This window comes from Ambystoma mexicanum, chromosome 10, assembly GCF_040938575.1.
Source record: "Ambystoma mexicanum isolate Mex_15411 chromosome 10, UKY_AmexF1_1, whole genome shotgun sequence".
Lineage (NCBI taxonomy): Eukaryota > Metazoa > Chordata > Amphibia > Caudata > Ambystomatidae > Ambystoma > Ambystoma mexicanum.
This window is the reverse complement of record NC_090932.1, coordinates 1,458,873,884-1,458,895,442: the sequence shown is the minus strand read 5'-3', so window position 1 is coordinate 1,458,895,442 and position 21,559 is coordinate 1,458,873,884. Positions and strand designations below refer to the sequence as shown.

General features: G+C 45.0%; 1 protein-coding gene across 1 annotated transcript in view; it reads right to left on the bottom strand.

Moving 5' to 3' along the window:
* The window catches only part of PHETA1 (PH domain containing endocytic trafficking adaptor 1), a 103,850-nt gene that overhangs the window by 3,640 nt on the left and 78,651 nt on the right, over positions 1 to 21,559 (bottom strand). The gene's annotated exons all lie outside the window — the stretch shown is intronic.

Here is a 21,559-nt window from a genome sequence, read left to right as displayed (position 1 = left end):
GAAGGGGTTAAAACAGGGATTCGAGTCCAGACTTGTTTTTAGCTCAAATCTCATGATTTATCATTACAATGTACACATGATTGGAAGGGACCTGTAAGGCTCAATTACCATTTCTACTATTCCAGTATATCGTATGGATTAGTACATTACACAAATAAAAGTGTGAAGAAATGTTAGGTCCAACAATCTGAAAAGGATCAAAATGTGGAGTGTTCCATCAGACTAACTGAAAATGAAAAGCAAAGATGGTAGGGTTAACATATGTAAAGGGTCTCCCAGACGTCTTGAGATGCAACACAAAATGTCATGTAACTGCATTAGAGTGAAAGCCAGAGAGTCTGAAAGCTGTGCAAGTGTTGCAGAATCTGAAGAGCAACAGGTCAGAAAGCGGGACCTAGCGAATATAAAAGAAACAGAACAGAATTAAAGGGGAAAAATGTGGGATCCAAGCAGCATTAATGGTGCAAAAAGCATGCAGCGTTAAGCGAGCAATGCAAATATAAGGTCTATGAAAAAGTGCAAGACTTCATGAAACTGCACACTCCTCCATGGCGACCAAACCAAGATGTCCTCCACATTACACCAATGCTGGGGACTTCCCTACCTCCTAGGATTAGAAACTAATTTTCTGATCTTCAGAAAGAACCTGAAAACGCTACTATTTAAATAAATGATCCACCTGTGGTTACTATGAACTGACCATCTCGTTTCCTTTTTGGTTGTCTGTGTCTGAGTGCACGCGCCCTGATGCCGGCGGGCTGCGGCGCGATAGAAATAAATAAATAAAATAGGAAACCGCAGTTAAATGTAGAAAGACCTCCAACCCTCCAATCACTCTTACATCAAACACTCTCCATCGTCAGATTGGGGCAGCAGCAGCGAACAACTGCCCTGCTATGGCAATACTCCCGTACAGCGTAGGGAAGATGAACGCCCTACAGGTAGCTAAGAGTGTTGTGATACATAATTCTCTCAGGCAGAGGAGAGGAGAGGAAAAGGCGACACTCAAGGTAATAGTGCAAGATACTTCGTGAATAAACTCTGGTCCTGCATCACCTACAGTCCCAAGTGACAACTTATCCTACAGCGGTGTAATTTACCTTGGTGCAACAAATGCAGCTGAACTGGGGCCCAGAAAGGGGCGGGGGGGGGGGGTGGAGAGGAATGCTGGTCACCCAGCAAATGAACATGGCACTTGCTCACCCAACACACGTTCATAGCACTGCAAGGTTGTTTGTCAATATATCTCTGCAGCACCATGCGCTTTCTCCAGCACACTCAGTGCAAATCTAACTGGAGATCCACCCACATGGTGCTTCCAAAATTGTACATTTACTGAGAACATGAGACTGAGTGGCACTACATCCATGTTCCTACAGAAAAGATGCACAGGTTAATCAGCGTTCCATTTCACTTTCACGCAGTCACAACAGCATAGCAGCATGTACTGGTTGCTCAGTTGCTGACCTGCCCTCCATAAACAGGTAGCCAGACCTTGGTGGACAGCGTCTGGTAGACTGAGTGACAAAGTCCCCTGCCTTTTGGGTCGATTGTTGGGGTGGCCTAGGGGGCAGGGTGCCACCAATTGGGTTGCAATTCTTGGGACAGCAACTGCCTTGGGAGAATGCCCTGGCCAGTGCCACCATCCCCTGGTAAAGATACAGTGGGTGGCATAAAACACAGAAGCGTGATCCCATTAGAAATATCTTTTCCAGGGGAATAGGCTTGCCAAAGCCATCAACACTACCACCTTCTAAACATACACAACATCGTACGATCCGATTATTCTAAATTGTCATGTAGAGAAAAGCGGTTGCGATTGTGAACTCCCACTCCTGGCATCACCTTGTGGAGGCCTGGAGACAGCAGGTAGTGTCCCACGAAGTGTGCAGCTTTGGAAAAGGGATACCCTTCAGAGCTGTAGAGAAACCCGGGGAATGTAATTCCAAGATGGAGAATTCAATCCTGAATCAATCTGGCTGTGATTCTGCAACACGAGTCCACAGAACTGCCCACGCCTGAGTTAGGTTGCAATCCTGCTCCACCCATTCATGGGAACCTTACCAACAGCCACACAGATTAAACAGAACCATTGTAAGCTTACCTATGAATGGCCTGCCAGGACTGGAACGAGGGGTGGTGACTAAGAGCACTGCGGGGGAGTGAGGATAGAGCAGGAGAGAGTTGGGACCTGGTCGGAGGAGAGCAAAGGAGCAGAGAGAGATATTGAGCAGGTGACAGGAGGGAAGAGAGTAAGCGTGAGAGACTACTCAAGAGGAGGTGGAGGTGAAATCCAGGAAGATCGCCAAGTTGTCAAGAGGAGGAGAATGTGAACAACAGAAGGAGAGAGGAGAGAAATGTATACATCAGGAGGACAGTAGATGGTTAGTCTTCAAAAGGAGTTGAAAAACAGGAGGTTGGCGAGTGGTCAAGAGGAGTGATATGGAGAAGGAGGTTGCTGAAAAGGACAAGTCTTGCCCGGATATAGGTGAGGTAGCAGAAGGAAAGACCTAGAGGTGAACTCCAAGACACAAAAGAATGAACCTGGGAAGGGTTGAGGAAGAAGACAGTGAAGAAGAGTCAATGAGGTGCAGATAAATCATAGTGGTGGAGGAAACTGAAAGGAAGTAGTAAGGAAGAATCCTCAAGGTATGCACACTTCAAAACATTGAGGAGGAGAGTGCTATAGGGCTGATGGGCAGCAGAGCTAGGACTCACACCTGCCTCAAGACCTCTTGCAGTCAGAGGATTGCCATGGAGCTACCACAGACCATCCTGTGGCCTTGCTGCCCTTGGCCCTTCCCTGCATCCTCTCTGGGCTTTCCCCTCCCTGCCACTGCCAACCCAAAGCAGCTGATCGAATGAGGGATCATGTGACCAGGAAGTAGCTGTCTGGCTCGCGGACTGCTGCCTCAGGACCACTTACAACAAACCAATTCATTCATTTAGCTTGTTGAAGGTTTGCTTCAATTAAAACTTAAAACACATGAACACACCTGAAAATAATGAATTGTAAAGAGGAAAGTTGATGGCTTGAAAATAATGCAAAAAATGCCTTCAAGTAAGTTAGTTGCATTTCCCTATAGAAAGTGGGTATAAAACGCATTGGAAAGGTGACAAAGTAGTTTTACACGCAACGTGCCGAAGATTCCCAACCTGGTTACTCCACTGCTCATCTCCGACGGTCAAAGAAGATAGAACATATATAAGGTTGCTTGTGATCGCGTACCGAAGTAATGTGTCTGGACTGCTCTTTTTGGGGTGGAACCAGGTCTGAATTGCTTGCGTTTGTATCCGCCAATAACGGTGCTGCAAGCTGAACCATTATATAAGGCTGCCCAGAATAACTGTGGATGATATCAATTCGGTCAAGTTTGACAGCGGCTTGGCGGACTGTGTCAAAACGAGGAGATTCCCTAGACAAACAGACCCACTCGGGAGAGTTGCTCTGCTACTTCTTCATTCAACATTTGTGTACAGGATACTGAAACTGGTTTCCCACATGATGCGTTTCCTGTCTTTTTCCCCCAAACAGAGAAACAGGACAGGATTTTATTTATTGTTCGCTTGTTAGGCGCTTATAGAGCAAGTACATTCTGTTTCAAAGCGATGAAAAAAGGATGAATCAACTATGCCTTGTGAGTGTCCAGAACGTGCAAGTGCAGAACTGAGGGGACCCTGGGGGTAGGTGCTGGGGTGCCCATGGGTGAGCAACAGATGAAGTGCAAGGTATGGTAAGTGTGAGCCTCCAGGACGGAGGGTGTGCCGACTCAAGTGGTGAGGATAGACAGAAGCTGGGGGCGATTTGGTGTGGGAGGTCATGGCCACAAAGATGTATAATGGCCCTGGACACCAAACAAAGCAACTGTGAGCTTAGCAGAGGAGAGAAGGGGGGGGAAGGTGGAGGTAAAGAGGAAAGTCTTGAGGAGCTTCTGGAATTAAGAAAGTCCTGCTCAAGACGCAGAGGGAGGGTGGGCTGTTCCATAGAAGGGAGCCAGCTGAGAAAAGCGGTCAACCTCCTGCCCTCCGTTTAGCAAAATGCTTTACACACAGAGTTGGTGCCAGAGGAACGCAGAGGTCTAGAGGGAGAATATTTAGTAAGAGAGAGTTTCAAATAGTGCGATCTCCAGCCCCAGACAGCCTTGTGGATGATAGAGGGATTTGAATTTAATCTATAAAGCAACCAGGAGCCAGTGAAGACTTTTTAGGGCAGGGGAGGTATGGTCACTGGGCTTGAGGCCAAGGATAAGTCTTGCTGCCGTATTCTGGATTAGCTGGAAGGGGGGTGCTCAGAGTGGAAGAAGGTAGATTTAGGAGGAGGCTATTGCAATATAGTCAAGCCTGATTCCCAAACACTAGAACGTTACACGCCCCACCCACTTAAATCAACACCAACACATTTCATTCCATTTCTTCAATCCACCTCCTTGGCCTTCTCACAAGTCTCTCGGCACAGCTACGGCTCACTGCCATTGGTGTCGGACGTGTCCACATCTCCGTCCATGCAATCAGAGCAATTTTCCGAAGAGGCAGTATCCTCATACTCGGGATTGTCCTCGCAGATGCTAGCCATGCCTGGGTAAATTCTCTTGAAGGAGGAGGAATTCTGAGTAATGGAGTACTCGTCGTCCTCTGCTGAGACCATGGATCCCTTCACCTTTGTTAGGGTCATCTCCTTGTTCCGCAGGTATGTGGGGTAAACAAGCCTGAATCTTCCTTTCAAACATCAATTCTGACAGACACGCACCCATGGTGGTGCAGGGCGTGTTCGCACCCATGGTGGTGCAGGGCGTGTTCTGGTAGTTTCGCAGAAGAGTTAAGATGGTCTACATGAATGACCTATTTGTGAGAGTGCACACCTGTAGAATGTGCTTGATATTTGCCATAAAGCATTCTGCTGTGCCATTTGCCTGAGACCAAGGGGAGTGACCTTCCTATGTTGAAAACCCAGATGTCCAGCAAATCGGGCAAAGTCCTGTCCACTGAATGGAGCCCCGTTGTCAGACTTACTGTGGTAGGAACCCCACATGCCGCAAACATTTTGTCAAGCGCAGGAATAACAGCATGAGCACTTGTGGAAGACACCAAATGGACGTTGGGGTACTATGAAATTCGTTGATGGCTACTAACACGTACTTGCCATTCGTCAACGGAGCAAACAGGTTAACAGCATCTTCCTCCCACACTTTCAAAAGCATTGTCATTTTCAGAGGTTCAGGGAACACACGGGACACGACAGACTTGCGCACTATGCAATCATTGCATCCATCTTGGGGAATCATGCGTTTGTCCACAGTTGTCTTTTTGTGTCTGACATGCGCAAGGTCTATCATCCGATCCTGTAGGGACACAGGGATGACCAACCTGTTCTCATTTAGCAAGAGTTCTTGCAATGACACAGACAGCTCACCCTTCATGAGGGCAAACGTTTGCACCGCCTTCTGTTCTTCCGACAAGACGTGTCGCTATCTCCCCCGTCGGGACCCTCTCCTTGTTGTGGGACAGCAGGACATCCTTCACTTCTTGTAGGATTTCCTTCAAGTTCACAGCCTTTGTAAGAGCATTACAGATGATGTAGTTGACATACTGATCAGCGCTTTTTCCTTGGCTGGCAGCGGGAATCTGGTCAGGAAGTCAGCATGGTTTTGTTCCTTCCTTGTGTATAATGTCAAAACTGTATTCCTGCAGACAGAGACCGCAGCAAGCAATACAGGGTGGCATTTTTGCATTAGATTTCCCATGGATGGTGGCGAGTGCCTGATGATCCATCACAATCTTAATTTTTTTTCCATAAAGAGGTGGTAATGTTTGCACACCCATACAACACACAGACTCTTTCTCTGGCTGTGAATAAGCACACTCAGTGAGAGAGAGAGAGAGACTTCAACGGGCATACGACACATTGCACCTTGGAGATGTTGATCCTAGTGTATACTGCCACAGAATGGCCCCTAATCTGACAGGACTTGGGTCCACGTCAGCTCGGTTTCAAGTTCAGGGTCGTTATTTGCCATGCACTCAGCTGACGGAATGTGTGCCTTGATCTCGGTGAACGCGTCCTCACAATCCCGAGACAAGTGGAATTCTTGCACTTTTCCTGTGAGCAACCTCAACGGCGTGCTGACGTATGTAAAGTCCTTTAGATACCTTGTACAGTAGCTGGCCATGCTTAGGAAAGACAGGACAGCAGAGATTGATGATGGCGTGGGTGTCATGACCAGTACCTGTACCTTGATGGGATCTGGCTGAAGGTCTTCAGTTGATGTGTCCAAAAACCTTTAGCGTGGATTTACTGAATTCACACGTTGTTGCGCATTACATTTGCCTCCTCCAATGCCATGCAGACTCTCAACATGTGATTGTGTGCGTCTTGAACGGCCCCAAATATTAGAATATCATTGCTGTAATTTAGGCAGTGGGGAATGTGCTGAATTATTTAATGTATCGCATTCTGTAAAATGTCTGCCACTGATGAGATGCCAAAGCTCATTCTTTTATATCTTAACAGCCCTACGAGGGTAGTAAATGTGGCGATATAGCGACTCTCCGGGTGTAATTCGAGCTGATGATAGCCCTTATAGGAGGTCCAGCTTTGGAAACACCTCGGCACCATGCAAAGGGTGCATCATGTCTGTCATTCTGGCGGATACATGTCTCTCCCCTTCAATGGCCTGACTTGGCCTACGCATGTCTACGCACAGGTGTATTCCCAAGCCCCCCCAACCCGCTGGTGTTCCTTTTTGGGCACTGGGATGATTGGGGACACCCAAGGGGTCGGTCCTTTCATATGTTCAATTAGGTCCTGATCGAGTAATGACAAACTCTTCCACTTGAGCCTGAATGTTCAGAGGGATTCCTCTGTAATGCTGAGCAATCGGTTTGGCATCTTTTTTGATGTGGACCTGGATTGGTTTCCCTAGTCCCTTGAATAATGAGGGAAACAGCTTTGCCACGATGTTCTTTACACTCAAGGTATTTGCAAACACTAGCTGGGGTATCCGGCGTTGCCCGTGTCCTGATCGAGTGGTGTCTCATGTGCCCTGGAGGATGTTTGTCTTGTCCTCATGTCGGCAGGTCTTGCTTCAATTTGCTCTGGCATCTTATTTGCCCTGGAGAAAGTTGCTTGTGTCCTCTGGTCGGCAAGTTGTGCTGCCGTTTTGTTTCAGAAGCTCGATATTGATTTTCGCTTTGCATCAGATGGAGCTTTTCCAAGTAATGTTTGTTTTTTGTGCTGCATGTTTCAGTCATTCAATAGCTTCAGCACATTTGAGAAAGTGTCCAAGAAAGATCGATTTATTATGCTCTCTTCATGTGAATGAACTTGTAAACTGTAACCTTGTCATTCCCCATATTTGGAGTGTTGTGATAAAAACAAATTTAGTTTCATTCCCTTTAAAAATGCTTTCATAAACACTTTCGAAACTGTATACAGTAGTAATACATATCAGAGGGATAACCAACACAGACGTGGGTTCAACAGTGTGGATTTGAATAGCCGGACAAACACACACATACATACATACATTCCGCTTTGTATATATAAATTAACTGGTACATAATATGCGCCATGCCCATTTTAATACCAGACTTGAAACTTAGAATACTCCCACCCGGTACATCCCCTTAAAGCAGAGAAATTGACAATGTATGTTGTTAATCATTGTAAGAGCAGACTGATTCAAAACATTCCTTTACAGGGAAGCAGCGTGCTTGATGCATAGGGATATATGTCCATGTCAGGTTTCTTTAACATGGTTCCGTGTGGCAGACTGTCGTATATCTTAGTTCATAACATTTACAATACTTCCATTGATATTCAACATTAAGGTGGGGCTGTATTCGGCAGCCGTCTTATTTCCAATGGCATGAACGTACCCGCTCTTTCCGTCTGTGCTAGAGAAGGACCGAACCTGCCTGGGGAACAGTGCACTTCAATGCTTCAAATCTTCTGAGGCCTTGATTTCCGCTGCTGCGACTGGGGTTTGGTGGGACATCTTCCAGCAGGACGCTTGGGCCTGAGGTGTCGGAAAAAATGTTTGTCTCTTGAGCTTCTTCTGAGATAAGTGGGAGATCTTGGGGTGGAACTGCGCCAACTGTCTGGCCCCCGGAGTATCTTCCTCTGAGGGTTGTGGACAATATTTGATATTTTTGTACACATGGGCCGAAATTATTCTCCTAAACACATGCATTGCATCTGTGTCCCATGGCTGGGCAGGTACCTTCATGGGGAAAATCGTATCCGCATCGGTAGCGCTTCCTTCTAAACCATCTTGTACGCAGATTATACTTGACATACTGGGGCTGGGGTGGCCTGAGATACTGTGATCTTCCCTAGAGATTCGGCTTGCACGCAGATAGCCGTGTACTTGCATGCTAACATCAGGATCTCCTCTAGCAACCTTTTCTGAAGCAGCTTTTTTGCAAAAGTCATCTGGCTCACATCTTATCACTTGTGACCACAGAGCTTCAGCTACAGAGTAATTATCAAGTCACAGTAAGTTACCATTTTCCTCAGCGGAATGACGACCATATCCAGTCTTTCACGCTTCTCCTGGGTTGTTGTGTGAAACATATGGCGTTCATAATCTACATTCCTGTGTATGGCTTTGAGTGAGTAAGACAATTATACCAGTGTGTCAGTGGCATCCTCTGGCATCTCATAGACCAAGTGCCGCACTGTGAGACCCAGCGAATGCATAAAAATGCCTCGTAAGCATCTTTGCTAGCGCACTCCTTTGGCATCAACATGAACGCAGAAGTCTTGGCCATAGACTGCTGCTCTCAGTGATGTCAAAAGGCAGCACCTCTTGCAGCTGTAGGTTTTCCTGATGCTCTTCGGGGCAGGTGGGCCAACTGGGAAGAATGTGGAAGCAGCCGTGGAGGCCATGGAGTCACCAACTGACATTGTATGCATTCTGGCCCCTCTCACCTGGATCAGTGGCCGGAAGGGGCTCCTTCTCACCCCGCCTTCTTGGTGCCTTCAAACTGACAAGCCCTCTGACATCACTTCTACAAAGCACCACATCATTTCCTGGTGCAGCAGTGCTCTCTGTGGCCAGGAGGGGTGGCTTCCTTATGCTCCTCCTCCGTGTTGTCAGTGAGCAGAAAACCACAGATTCTGCTAGGCACAGCCTTGCTCCCTGCAGACAGTAGCGGTCACTCTCCTGGAGCCAATGAACTCCGGGCATGCAGCTGGTGGGCCCTGCACCAATACAGCAATTCTCACAACCTGGAGCGGCTGTTCCGCTGCTCGCCGAAGAAGGGATGAGCTCTTGATCCTCTACACAGCGTCCTCCATTTCCTGGACCAGAGGCTCCCCGCGCCTAGTAGCAGCAGGCATCTTCGGCGGGCGCACGCTTGCCGCCTGCGTCGTGGCTGCCGACACGAAATCTCAGTGGCTGGGCGGGATCAACGACCCAAAACCTTCGTCGTCAGTGTCAAGTTTGACAGCGGCTCAGGGGCCCATCTCGACATTAGGAGATTCCCCAGACAAACGGATGCCACAAGTGAGAGGTGCTCTGCAACTTCTTTATTCAACATATGCGCATGACGTGTTTCCGACCTTTTTCCGCCGACAGAGAAACAGGACGGGATGTCTCCCAAACACTCGAACATTACAAATTCAAAGCATGCCCATCCATTAACCAGCGGTTTAACAAACGAAGAGCCTGTTTTTATACTTTCCATTCTATATTCTTCAGATCTCCGCTTGTAATAATCCCAGAGTCTGACCACAACAGTGGTCGTCTGCTAACATTTAATTTGGCCACATATACTTCTTTACGTTGCTTCAGGATGCGTAGCAAGAAGCCTTCATCCCCTCTCCCCTATGATAAAACAATATCTTAATATAGCATTACATGCCGGATTGCTTCCCATTTGAAGTGATACGAGAATAGGTCTTACAACCCAAATAAAACAACGCTCAAATAATGGAATTCTGAAGAAGGGTGAGCCAGCTCTGCCTGGGTTCAAAGCTGTACCCCACAATCTCTGAAGAAAGCCGTACGCTTGCGGAGTCATCACACACTGGCACATAAGACAACAGAATTGATGCAAAGCAACAAACGAACAGGACACAATATAGGCATTTGTGAACCAATCCGGAATAGGTCTGTAGGTTTTCCGATTACATCAATTCAAATAAATGTTTCATTGCAATCAAACAAGAATATGTATCCAAGTCAACCGTGTATTCTCATGTACCCTCTTTCTATAGGGCAAGCCTTAAGGGCACGACAGGACATAAAAAAGGTGCATTTTTTCAGTGAACAATGGTGAATGATCATGCACTCTTGGTGCGTAAAACACATTGCTTTTGGTGTGCATGTGGCGGGCAGGCGATACAGCTTGGATAGTGGTCGGCAGCTTGTCCTTTCACACTGTTTAAAAAGGACCAAGGCGATACTAAACTTTCTGCATAATGAAAAATTCCTGTTTGGTGCACAATTTGCAATTGTTCATTCGTCTACTATCGGCCTAGACAAAGGAACCTCTGTATCACTTTCTGTTTATCACCTGTAATGGTTTCACTGTTCTGGTCTATGTGAAGGAAGGAAGGACCCATCACTCTCACGCAATCGTCTAGGTACTGCGCCAATGTTGGCATTGCACGGTCACAGCCCATGCTTTGCTCCAGAGTACATTTGCTGGATATTCAGGTGTAGCAATGCACCACAAGACGACCCCCTGGGTAGTTCAGTGATCTACAATTACAGAAGAACTTAGCACAAGTCGACCATGCTTGGAAAATTGTCACTATACTATAATGCAACGGAAATATTCAAGGATTTGTTGAGTGGGAGAGAAGAGCAGATCCTGGGTATTCAGCATCACCCAGTTGGAGGAGTTACCTCTAGGGAACAAGGAGCTGGTACCTAGAGAGTTGAAATGTTAACTTACACATGAGAGGCAAACGGTAACCTTTTGCCCATCATCTAGAAGGCCCAGACATCCAGAGTTACTGTCACATAGGTCTGTTTCTTTGACATCAGCTGGTCTAGGGAGCCTCTTACATGCAGTTAGATGGCCTCTCCTTGGTGAGGCCCTGCGGCAAACGAGTCTTGTCTGCACGACCACCGCCCCAATCCACCCCCCCGCCCTATCAAAGGCAGTTCGCACTGGGGTACTTGCGCTGGCAAGTGGAGCTGTCAGGGAGCGATAAAGGCCAAGAGGTGCCAAATAGCATGTACACTTCAAAGTGGTCAATAGAGCATTGGTTGTTGTTCCCATGTCTACCTCCAGACCCCGTGTCTCCTGCCAAGCATCCCTCCTCACGCTGAACGCCCCCCTGCAATCCACATAAGTGTGTCTCCATTCACGAGTCTTCCTGTGCCTTGTCTGCACGACCACCGCCCCAATCCACCCCCCGCCCTATCAAAGGCACTTTGCACCGGGGTAGTTGTGCTGGCAAGTGGAGCTGTCAGGGAGCAATAAAGGCCAAGAGGTGCCAAATAGCATGTACACTTCAAAGTGGTCTATAGAGCATGGGTTGTTGTTCCCATGTCTACCTCCAGACCCCGTGTCTCCTGCCAAGCATCCCCCCTCACGCTGGACGCCCCCCTGCAAACCGCATAATGCCACCACATATACACGTCATTCATTCACAAACACACCCCTGTTTCGAATTCTTTATAACCCACTTCATATTTCTAATGAGAACTTCTTTACGCTTTGCTAGTCAACCCGTGAAGGTGCTGGTTATCTGCTCTTCGTCTCTGTGAACTTCCGTGACCACTTCGAGGAAACTCGTCAGTTTGCAACCTGTGAACTGCTCCCTGTTCTACGACAAGAAACTACTCTGATCCCTGCATCTAACTGTTTGTTCGTCAAGGTAAGGCCATGTACCATAATCATTTTGCGTCCAATTTCTTTTCGTTCAAGACAGTACATGCAAGGAACTAGTCACATGTTCTGAGTTTAGTCAAATTATTTTTCTATTTTTTTAAAGTTATTCAAATACTTATCCGCATGTGAATAACGTGTATAGTTCCAAGAACCAAAACGAACCTTGCATTGGACCTTTTATGTGTCATTTAATTTTTTAACACATTGGTATTCATAGAGAATTGTTGATCTTTACTTTTCAGAACTTTCCACAATGCCTGCCTGTTCCATTGGCGGTTGCCCTTCGAAGACTCATAGTAAATCTGAAGGTACTATAATGCATGTTTTCCCTAAGACAATAGATCAGATAAGAGAATGGGTCCGATATTGCGGATATCCACCGTCTGAGCTTGAAAGTAGAGTCCTAGAAGTCTTTGCGGACAAGAGGGGTGATCGATACCGCATCTGCAGCAGGCACTTTAGCTCAGACATGTACTCCACATCATTGCTAATAAAGAAGAACACACCGCGAGCGAAGCGAAAATTGCTCTCAACCGCTATTCCCACTCTATTCGTCCACATCCCTCCACTGGTGAGTCAAGTTTACGTATTTATCTCTCGGCCTTGCGGTAGTGTGTAGCATTAGCTAACAATAATTTCCCCATTTATGTATCCACTCAATATGAAGCCGGAAGATTCTCCATCCGTGTCGTTATTGCAGTCATCAGCCACTTCAAGCGCCTATCGGGTAATCTTACTTAGCTATTCTGCCACTGACTTGTTTTAGGCATGTAAATCAATAGTTTTAATTTATCGTGTGATTATTTTACCTAATGGTACACCCTTGTACTCGTCCTCTAGTCTTTGTTTTCAGTTATAATTATTGTTATCCAAAATAATGCAAGTACTGTCTTTCAGGGAGATGCTGAGGAGTCCAACGCATTGACGACAACCGTTGATGTCACTCAGATGCTGGAGGTACGTTTCCGGACCGTTCCATTGATGGAGATCATCAGATCTTGCATTCTTGTAGCGTGATTGTTACACACAATGTTTCTTTCGTTTTTAGCCATTGATATGTCCTTCTGTCGTCGCCCTCCTATGTGCCTTCTTTTTTCAATATTGTGTTCATTACTAATGAAAGTCCTATGTTTCAGGGAGTCGATGGAGCATTAGTCCAAGAAGAAGGGGGAGCATGCAGTTACGGGTCGGCGCAACAGCTTGCAGAAGTGTGCACCACAGTTACATCGTCCCTTGATGTTCTTATGCATTTCGAGGTATGGATACTGACAGTTCGATCAAGCAAAATCATATGACGTGATTACATCCGCTATACTTCCTTCTTTATTAACGCAAGTACTATGTTTCAGGGAGATGACGGAGCTTCTTCTACAAGAACATCACCCCTAGTAGTTGATGCAGATCTCTGGGTGGTGACACTTCCAACGATCGAGCAAATCGAATCATATTTAGATATCCATTATTTATTTTAGACAACTGATCATTTGTGCAGGTCTATTTAGATGAGCCGTTGACGCCTGCACAAAGTTTATGTTCTTTTTAACAAAATAGAAAACCATACTAATGCAATTACTGTGTTTCAGGGAGTTACTGAAGCATCATCTTCAATAATATCATCAATGGAAGTCTATGAGGAGCCCGAGGTATGGATCTTGACAGTTCCATCTAACTAGATTAACAATGCGTGAATAATTGTCGTTTGAATGTTCTACAGAAAGCGTTCATTTGTGTTTTGCTATTGAGATGTACGTGGGTATTGGTCCCCAAGTACATTTTGTGTTTTCAATATTATTATACATACTAATGAAAGTTCTATGTTTCAGGGAGTCGATGGAGCGTCAGTGCGTGATGGATGTGCTTATCATGAAAATATAGTCGTTGCAGCGCAAGAGGAAGTGGAGACATGCACACACGAGTCGGAGCAACAGCGTCCCGATGTTGAAGTTCGAGGCAAGAAAGTTTCAAAGAAAAGAAAGCAAAAGAAGGTTAGTGTCCTGGTCACTATATTATGTTGTTTTTCACTGTTAATAGTTCAATACTGTAAGTTGTGTTTAAACTGAACATCCCTTTTCCAATCTGTCCTCTAGTTGCGAGTGGGTGTACGAACTAAATCTACACAGACAGTGAAGCGAACGAGAGATGTTGCTTGTCAAACCTTTTGACAGGGACTTGAGACTGGAGATGCATCGTGCCAATGGGAAGAATATGAAGTGATTGACAACGGAGCTATACCACATCCAGCCATTGATAGTGAATGTCCTCCTGGTAGTTCGGATGCAGTCGGAGATCAATTCACAGAATCCACACCCGCAAAAACTAAGACCGCGAGAAAGTTGAAGAAATTGTTTTATTCACCCATCGCCGGAGAAGGAACAGATGTTGCAATGGAAGAGAATGAAGTGGACGACAATGAAACACCATCAATATCACTGAACATAGCGGAAGACGATATCAGAGATTCTACCTTTCATGTGAGTGACATGTCCTCAACGTTACAGGCCGAACCAGCTGGGATGCAGAGTGACAGTATAAGGAAAGAGGCCAAATTCATTGTATTCGATAGTTGTTTGATTGATATTATTGTTCGGATGAAATGTGGGCATTCGGTTGGTGGGGAAGTATGTGGGGAGCCATTGATTAATGTGACTCGTGCAATTCGAGGCACTAACCTTAAAATACATGCCACCTGTACAAAATATCATCCTTTCTCATGGTCTGCACAACCCATGCTGTGGCAACTGCCAGCAGGCAATCTACTTTGTGCAGCGGCTGCACTTTTTAGTGGTTCAAGTTTTAAAAAGTTAGAGTCTTTCTTTCAGTTTGTGGGAATCCATTTCATTGCGAAAACTCAGTTCTACAAATACCAAACCGATTATCTATTTCCAGCCATTAGCGAAGCTTGGAGAATGGAAAAAATGTCTATTGATAGTACATTTGCGGGCAAACGGTTCAGGCTAGCCGGTGATGGACAGTGCGACAGCCCAGGATTTTCAGCCAAGTACTGCACCTACCACTTTCAGGACATGGAAAGTAAGAAAATTGTGAGTTCGGTGGTCGTGCAGGTGTCACAAAGTACATCCTCAGTGGCCATGGAGAAAGTTGGCTTTGTAGCATCATTGCAAGAACTACAATCGCGGGGAATGGTGATCGACCTGATAGCCACGGACAGACACGTTTCAATTGCCAAGACAATGAGAGAAGAGTACAAAAATATAAATCACCAATTTGACGTTTGGCATCTTGCAAAAACAATCAATAAAAAAATGTCGGCTGCAGGTAAAAAAAAAGATATGCAAGGTATTTCACAGTGGTCCAAGTCAATCAGCAACCATCTTTGGTGGAGCTCAAAAACATGTGGAGGGTCGTTGGAAATTCTAATGGAAAAATGGCGGTCAGTAATGTTACACTGTAGCAATGTTCACTCATGGACCACAAACCAACATTTCCACAACAGAAGAAGTGGTTGATTCCTTCATCACCCACTCACAAAGCCATTGAAAAGATTGTATTTGATAAAACTATAACAAGAGATTTGAGGGGACTCACAGAATTCTGCCACACAGGAGATTTGGAGGTGTTCCACAATATGTGCCTAAAGTACAGGCCAAAACGATTGCATTTTGGCATGGAGGGCATGATAAATCGGACTCTTCTATCGGTCTTGGCACATAACCATAATGTTGGCCGTCAACAAAGTAGGACGACCGGAACTTTAGGGACGCTTCGCTACAATAAGGCCTTCACTAAAAGAAGTAAACAATGGGTGATCAAACCAGTGTTTCAGGATATGCAATATGAGTTTATTGAGAGACTTATTGTTGATGTCCTAGATAGGCACATACATGGAGTTGTGAACTAACCTGTGCAGGGGACAACTGCATTGCCACCCAACATTGCCTCTGTTCCATGTCCACCTAAATAAGAGCTCATTGAGAAATACACATCACGGTTTAAATGATTGTAATTTGATTGTCTGTTCTCTCGAGTCTCCTCATGTCGCAGGCCCATTGAATATGTGTAGCTATGTAATGTGTAAATAAAAGTGATTGCTCAGTGTACATGCAATGTGTCTCTCCACCCTTGCCCCTCCCTTCACCGTGCAGTAGTGCGAACCACCCGGGTGTCACCTGTGACTTTGCTCTCGAGTCTCCTCATGTCGCAGGCCCATTGAATATGTGTAGCTATGTATTGTGTAAATAAAAGTGATTGCTCAGTGTACATGCAATGTGTCTATCCAACCTTGTTCATTTGCGCATTAAATTAAACCAAACAGTAATATAAATCATTTTTCAAAAAATATAGAATGTCTCCGTATTTATGGTTCTCTGGGGCTGCAAAGCACGCAGACAAAATGCAAAGATGGAGTGTAAATTTCAAGTCCTGTGAGATGGCCTTACACTGAATGTAGCTAACTAGGAATGTGTGCTCGTTCAAAGTGAAGGTCAGCTGCTTTGATTTTTTGCTCGGGTGCCGGAATGGCCCACGACTCAGTATAAGGTTCTATTGTTATTTGACCTTGACAGGCCGGGACCATCCCGAAAGACTTCTTTTTGGGGGTGTGGTGCAATAACGTAAGAAACGATAATGAATAAAATTTCAGAAACGATAGCCATTTAATGTTCGTTCATTAGAAGAAATAACGTCGGCATAGAAGGAGTGGTATTTCGGGGCTGCCCTACGCACAGACACAATGGAAAATGCAAATATAATGTAAGTAACTCTTTAGATGAGTTTAGACCGCAATTTAATTACTATACAGTAGCTTTAAAGACGGGTTAAGTTGTACTTGTTCGTTCTATGTGGCATATTGTTTTGTACCGCGCACTATCTTGAGGAGAACCATCTCCTTTTACGGAAGCACCTCAAAACCTTCCTCTTTGCTTCTGCTTTCTCTCTCCCTCTCCCCTGCTACACCTGGTCCACTGTCTGCGACCTCGGTCCTGGGCCCTTCCACTCTCCACCTGCACTGCCTCCCTGTCAACCCCTGCACTGGGGGACTGTCTCAGTATCCTACAGCCCCCCCTTGACGTATAATACCCAGTTGCACTTTCCTAGCTATGAAATAATTTCCCGACCTGATATATAAAATGAATAATTTTAATAAAGATCTGATGGTGAGACTAATTTCATTTTTTATGTTTTTAAAACAGGTACATCCTTCATTATTGTCTGTGTCACGAGTACCAGACACCGGCGGATGGCTTCTACAACCGCCAGTTGCTTCTCCGCGTGAACAACGTTAGCACCCTGACCATTTTATGGGACGATCGCCAAGTACAAGTATGCCCTTACGCGGTACTAACGGCTAGATGCAACATACAGACCGTTGTGGTGGCCTAGTGCCTCGTTGTTGGAACAGCCACGCGATTATCAGTGCGACCGAAGAGCTTATTTTATCGTAAACCAACACCCTGTGTACTGCACACGAACATCGATTGCCTCAAGACGAACTATTTTGGATCGAGAGCAAAGAAAAATGCAAATCGCAGAATATTCTCTAAACATTTGATGTCCAATAAATGTACTTTGCCAAATGGACAATCTTGCCGTTTGCTTTTAAACCACAGTTTCATATTCCGAATTGTGGCGCTGTATTGTGAGATGATCTAAGACCCTGTGTACAGCAAAGGAACATCGCGTGCCTCAAAACAAACTTTTTGGAACGTGAGCAAATAAAAATGCAAATCGCTGAATATTCTCTAAACATTTGATGTCAAATAAATGTACTTTACCAAATTTACAATCTTGCGGTTTGATTTAAAAGTACACTTTCATATTCCGAATTGTGGCGCGCTGTGTTGTGAGCTAATCTGTGTTGGTTTCCGGGTTCTGTGTGGAGTCGCGTAGAAGACGCATGGGCGCGTTTGCCTACGCAGCACAGAAACGTCACAGAGAGAGGCGGAGAATATGAATGTTTTGATAAAGTCTGTTTCAGGGGCGGGGGATTTGATTTAGTGCCGCAAACGCAGGTGAGCCAGGGCGATGGGGGGAAATGATAGGATTATCAGAAAATGGCGGCTGATTTCGAGTGCGTTAATGGACGAAAAGTCGGGTAAGGTCCATAGGAAAGTTTTCTACGATCTACCGATTTATGCTTAAAAACACATGGCCGAACCGTAGGGACAATAAAAAAAAAGTCCCGGAACTATCCTTTAACGACCTCAGAAGGATGAAAGGCTGAGTCAAACTAATGGCGACCCACAACAGCAATCCTCCACTCGTGCCCTAGTTTCTGAATATTTTCGGTAAGTCAGGTCTCCAGTAGACGAATTTGATGGCCATTCACAACAGCATACCAGTCCCAGTCTAAGAGTTTGTTCTTTAAACCCGAGATGTTCCAGGATAGGATACCAATAGTAAACTTAGTACTAAAGTTCATCTGTCACATTAACAAGTGGAGGTAAGTTGCCATGGGTCGCGATTTATCAATCTAGTTTGTCACACTCATCTACATCAGTTAGTGAGGAGGGTAAGGTTGGGTTGCTTATTGAAAGCAAATTTAAACAATTGCCTTCTGGCACTCCTATTTTATTTCTGCTAGCCGTGGAGTTTGGGGACGTTTTGGTGCTGTGGAATTTGATAGAGATTGCAAGATTATCTGGGGAGGGATTCTATTGTCAACAGAAAAGAGGCCTTCCACTAGTTTCTGGTCACAGAATTGGACTATGATAGAATCATAACCTAAATTCCTGTGCTGATCGTCTTGTGGTCTATAAGCATCTACAATATCCTCTTGAATGATGGACAGGTACCCTTTCTTATGTCGCAACCAGCGAGTGACCTTATCAAACAGTGAATCTTTGTTTTCTCCCCAACGCCCTCATAGTTTAGGGGCAGAATCATGGTGAAGGTATCCAGGGAATTAAATGTATGGGTTGAAGACAGATTTGGATTGAAACTTCACTGAACCATTTGTGTGGGGCCACCTGGAAAATGTACTTTGAACGGGAGATAATCATCGCATTCCTCTAGAGTTAGCATATGCCAGGATGGAGTGGATATAATGCCTCTTGTTTATGACTTTCAGGAGTGGTGAGAGGGTACCTGCATGTATTACTCAAGGTAGGTTTATCACTCCTGACCAGATTACTAAGTGTAATGTGTGTGTCATTCTGGGCTGGAGCACTGGTGTTTCTCAAGTCCTGCCGCATCTGGGTTTCGCAGACATCAGCTATCAACTGGGGATACAGGATGACATGCCGGTTGTTTCGAGAGTTGGAAATAGACAGTTTACTAATGAAGTCTTTAAAGTCATTAATGTCCTTATAGTGTAAATATCTCTTTGTTGTTAAAATGGGTGTTATCTGCCCTCCTAAAAGCACATCGATATACATGTTCAGCCACAATGTGTGTGCAGGATATGCAAATGTGAGGGGGTGCACAAATGATGCTATGTGGGTGGTGTGTCTAGGGTATTTATAAAGTTAAACACATAGGAAGAGAGAGTTTTTGGGAAAGCAGCAAAAGAAAGGGAGCTTGTCGAAAAGGAGAAAAATTGATTGGGGGTGCACTTGGATGTAGCTGATGGCCTTTTCCAGAACGAACCGCATTGCCTAAAATGGATTTGGAAAGAGGGGTACACTGAAAAGAAGAGCTTACCTTGCAAGGCTCCCTTAAGCTTTTGAGGTCCCTACCTGCCTCTTGTCTTCAAAAAACAAATTACCCCAGTGCATTTAGAGAATTGTCCCAAGAATTAATGAAATGCCAGGAAGAAGTTGAAATTATTTTGGGGGAACCCTGTTTACAATGTCACTAAGCAGGTACTAGGCTTGTCATTGAAACCTTTGGGAAGTAGATTTTACTCTTTTGTCCAGAACAGTTACTCAGATTTGCTTTTATACGCATGGATGTTTGTGCATACTGCAAATATACACTTTAGAATGCAGATTGCATTTCTTTTCTGCAAACAAACGTCCTGTATTTATGTGTACTATTGTGGGTGACTTCCCCAGCACTGAAAGATAGGAGACAGCAATAAAAGTTCTTGATTTATTCTTTCGAATAAAGCAGAATATTCAGAAAACGTTTTTAGGCCCAGATTTTGGGGTGTCCTGGTGGTGGGTATTCGATGAGGGATATTTCTCCATAAAAAGAATAGACATTTAGATATAGTCCACATTACAGTAATCACAGGGGTTCTCCACACAGAGTTGCTCCCTTTTAGGAACAAGAGTTGCTCCCTTTTAGGAACAAGAGAAGAGCTGTGGAGAAGTTCCATGAGAAGAACTGAACATTATATATATATATATTTATCGTCAATAAACAACCAGCGCATAACCCTGGTAGACCATCAACCAGTTCAACGCTCCATGTATAAAGTTAAGAGATGGTGGTCATGTATAGCACCCTTCTGCCAATGTTGGCCTCCATCTGTGTGGCTTGGTGAAAAGGGGGGGTTGGGAGGGGCTCTTGATAGTTCGAAGGGTGAGGAGCGGAAAGACTGCAGTGTTGAGGAGTGCATGCACCACTTACCAGATTGCAGGGTATAGATTTGCTTGCGTTTGTGTAGGTAAACGTAACCTGGGGTGCGTTACCCGCTAGAGTTCTCCCAGATTTATAAAGTAATAGTAGAGGATGCATTGGAGTCAAGTAGGGGGTTGTTAGGGAGAGGGGTAGGGTGTGAATACACGATCCTCGCGGAATATTACAAGAGGAGGGAGTGGGTCTCAGGGTAAGGGTGGCTGTGGGTACGCCAAATCCCCTATTCCTTAGAGAATTATATTTTTAGTAATTTGTGGAAGACTACAAACCTAGGAATGCAAAAATGATGAATAGCACCTGTTAATCCACTTATTAAAATGATGCACAGTAAAAGCAAAGTGAATACATCTGTATGTGATCAGGACCCTATGATTAACACCAAGCAACGAGGAATCGGAAATTGCCCCAAACAAGCACACAGGTAACCTTTCTATCAAGTTGCAAAATTCTGCAGTTTTGAAAACTTTGTGTAAACTAACCAGCTTAATACAAGCTACAGGCAGAGGCCAAATGGCTCCCCGCTATTTCAATCCCTGCTACCGATACACGATAAATAGGTGCAAATAGGTGCACGCTCAACAGCAGAGAAATTCTCGGTACATTACTGTACAACATGCACCCATGCCAAATGCATACTTCGGATTGTGTGGTATAAACCAAAAGGCATTAGATAAGGACAATTACTTTTACATGTGCCAACCTCTGCTAGAAGAGCAGATGACTGGAGACAGTATGTGTGCAAGGATGGCCACAATCCTGTGCTGGGCATGGAAGAACGCAAGAAGCAGGTAAGCATACACTGGTCTATGGGCATTTACATTGTAACTAGCCACAAAGGGCAATTAAATGGTGTGCACGTTTTGGCTCATGGGCAACGCCTAGTGTAGAAAAAATATAGTAAGAGGTAATTGGCAAGAAAGTATAATTATACATCATTCCTTGTGTATGTTTATGGCATCGTGACTTCCTGAAAGGTGTGCATTCTGTGTGTGCCTTCGTTGAAATTGGTTGCCTTGGCTAGCAGTTTAATGTAAAGAGCCCCAGATGATTAAGGCTTGACAGGACAGTGATTGTGTGGCTATACTTTGGTTTGAAGGGTGTGCCCATGTTTTGTATCAAGTACTTTTAATGATGCTCATCACTTAAGATGTGGAATTTATTGATGCTCTGGTGTCATGGCACTACATTTATTGGGGTATTAGAAGCTGCACTTGGCATGACAGTTCACATC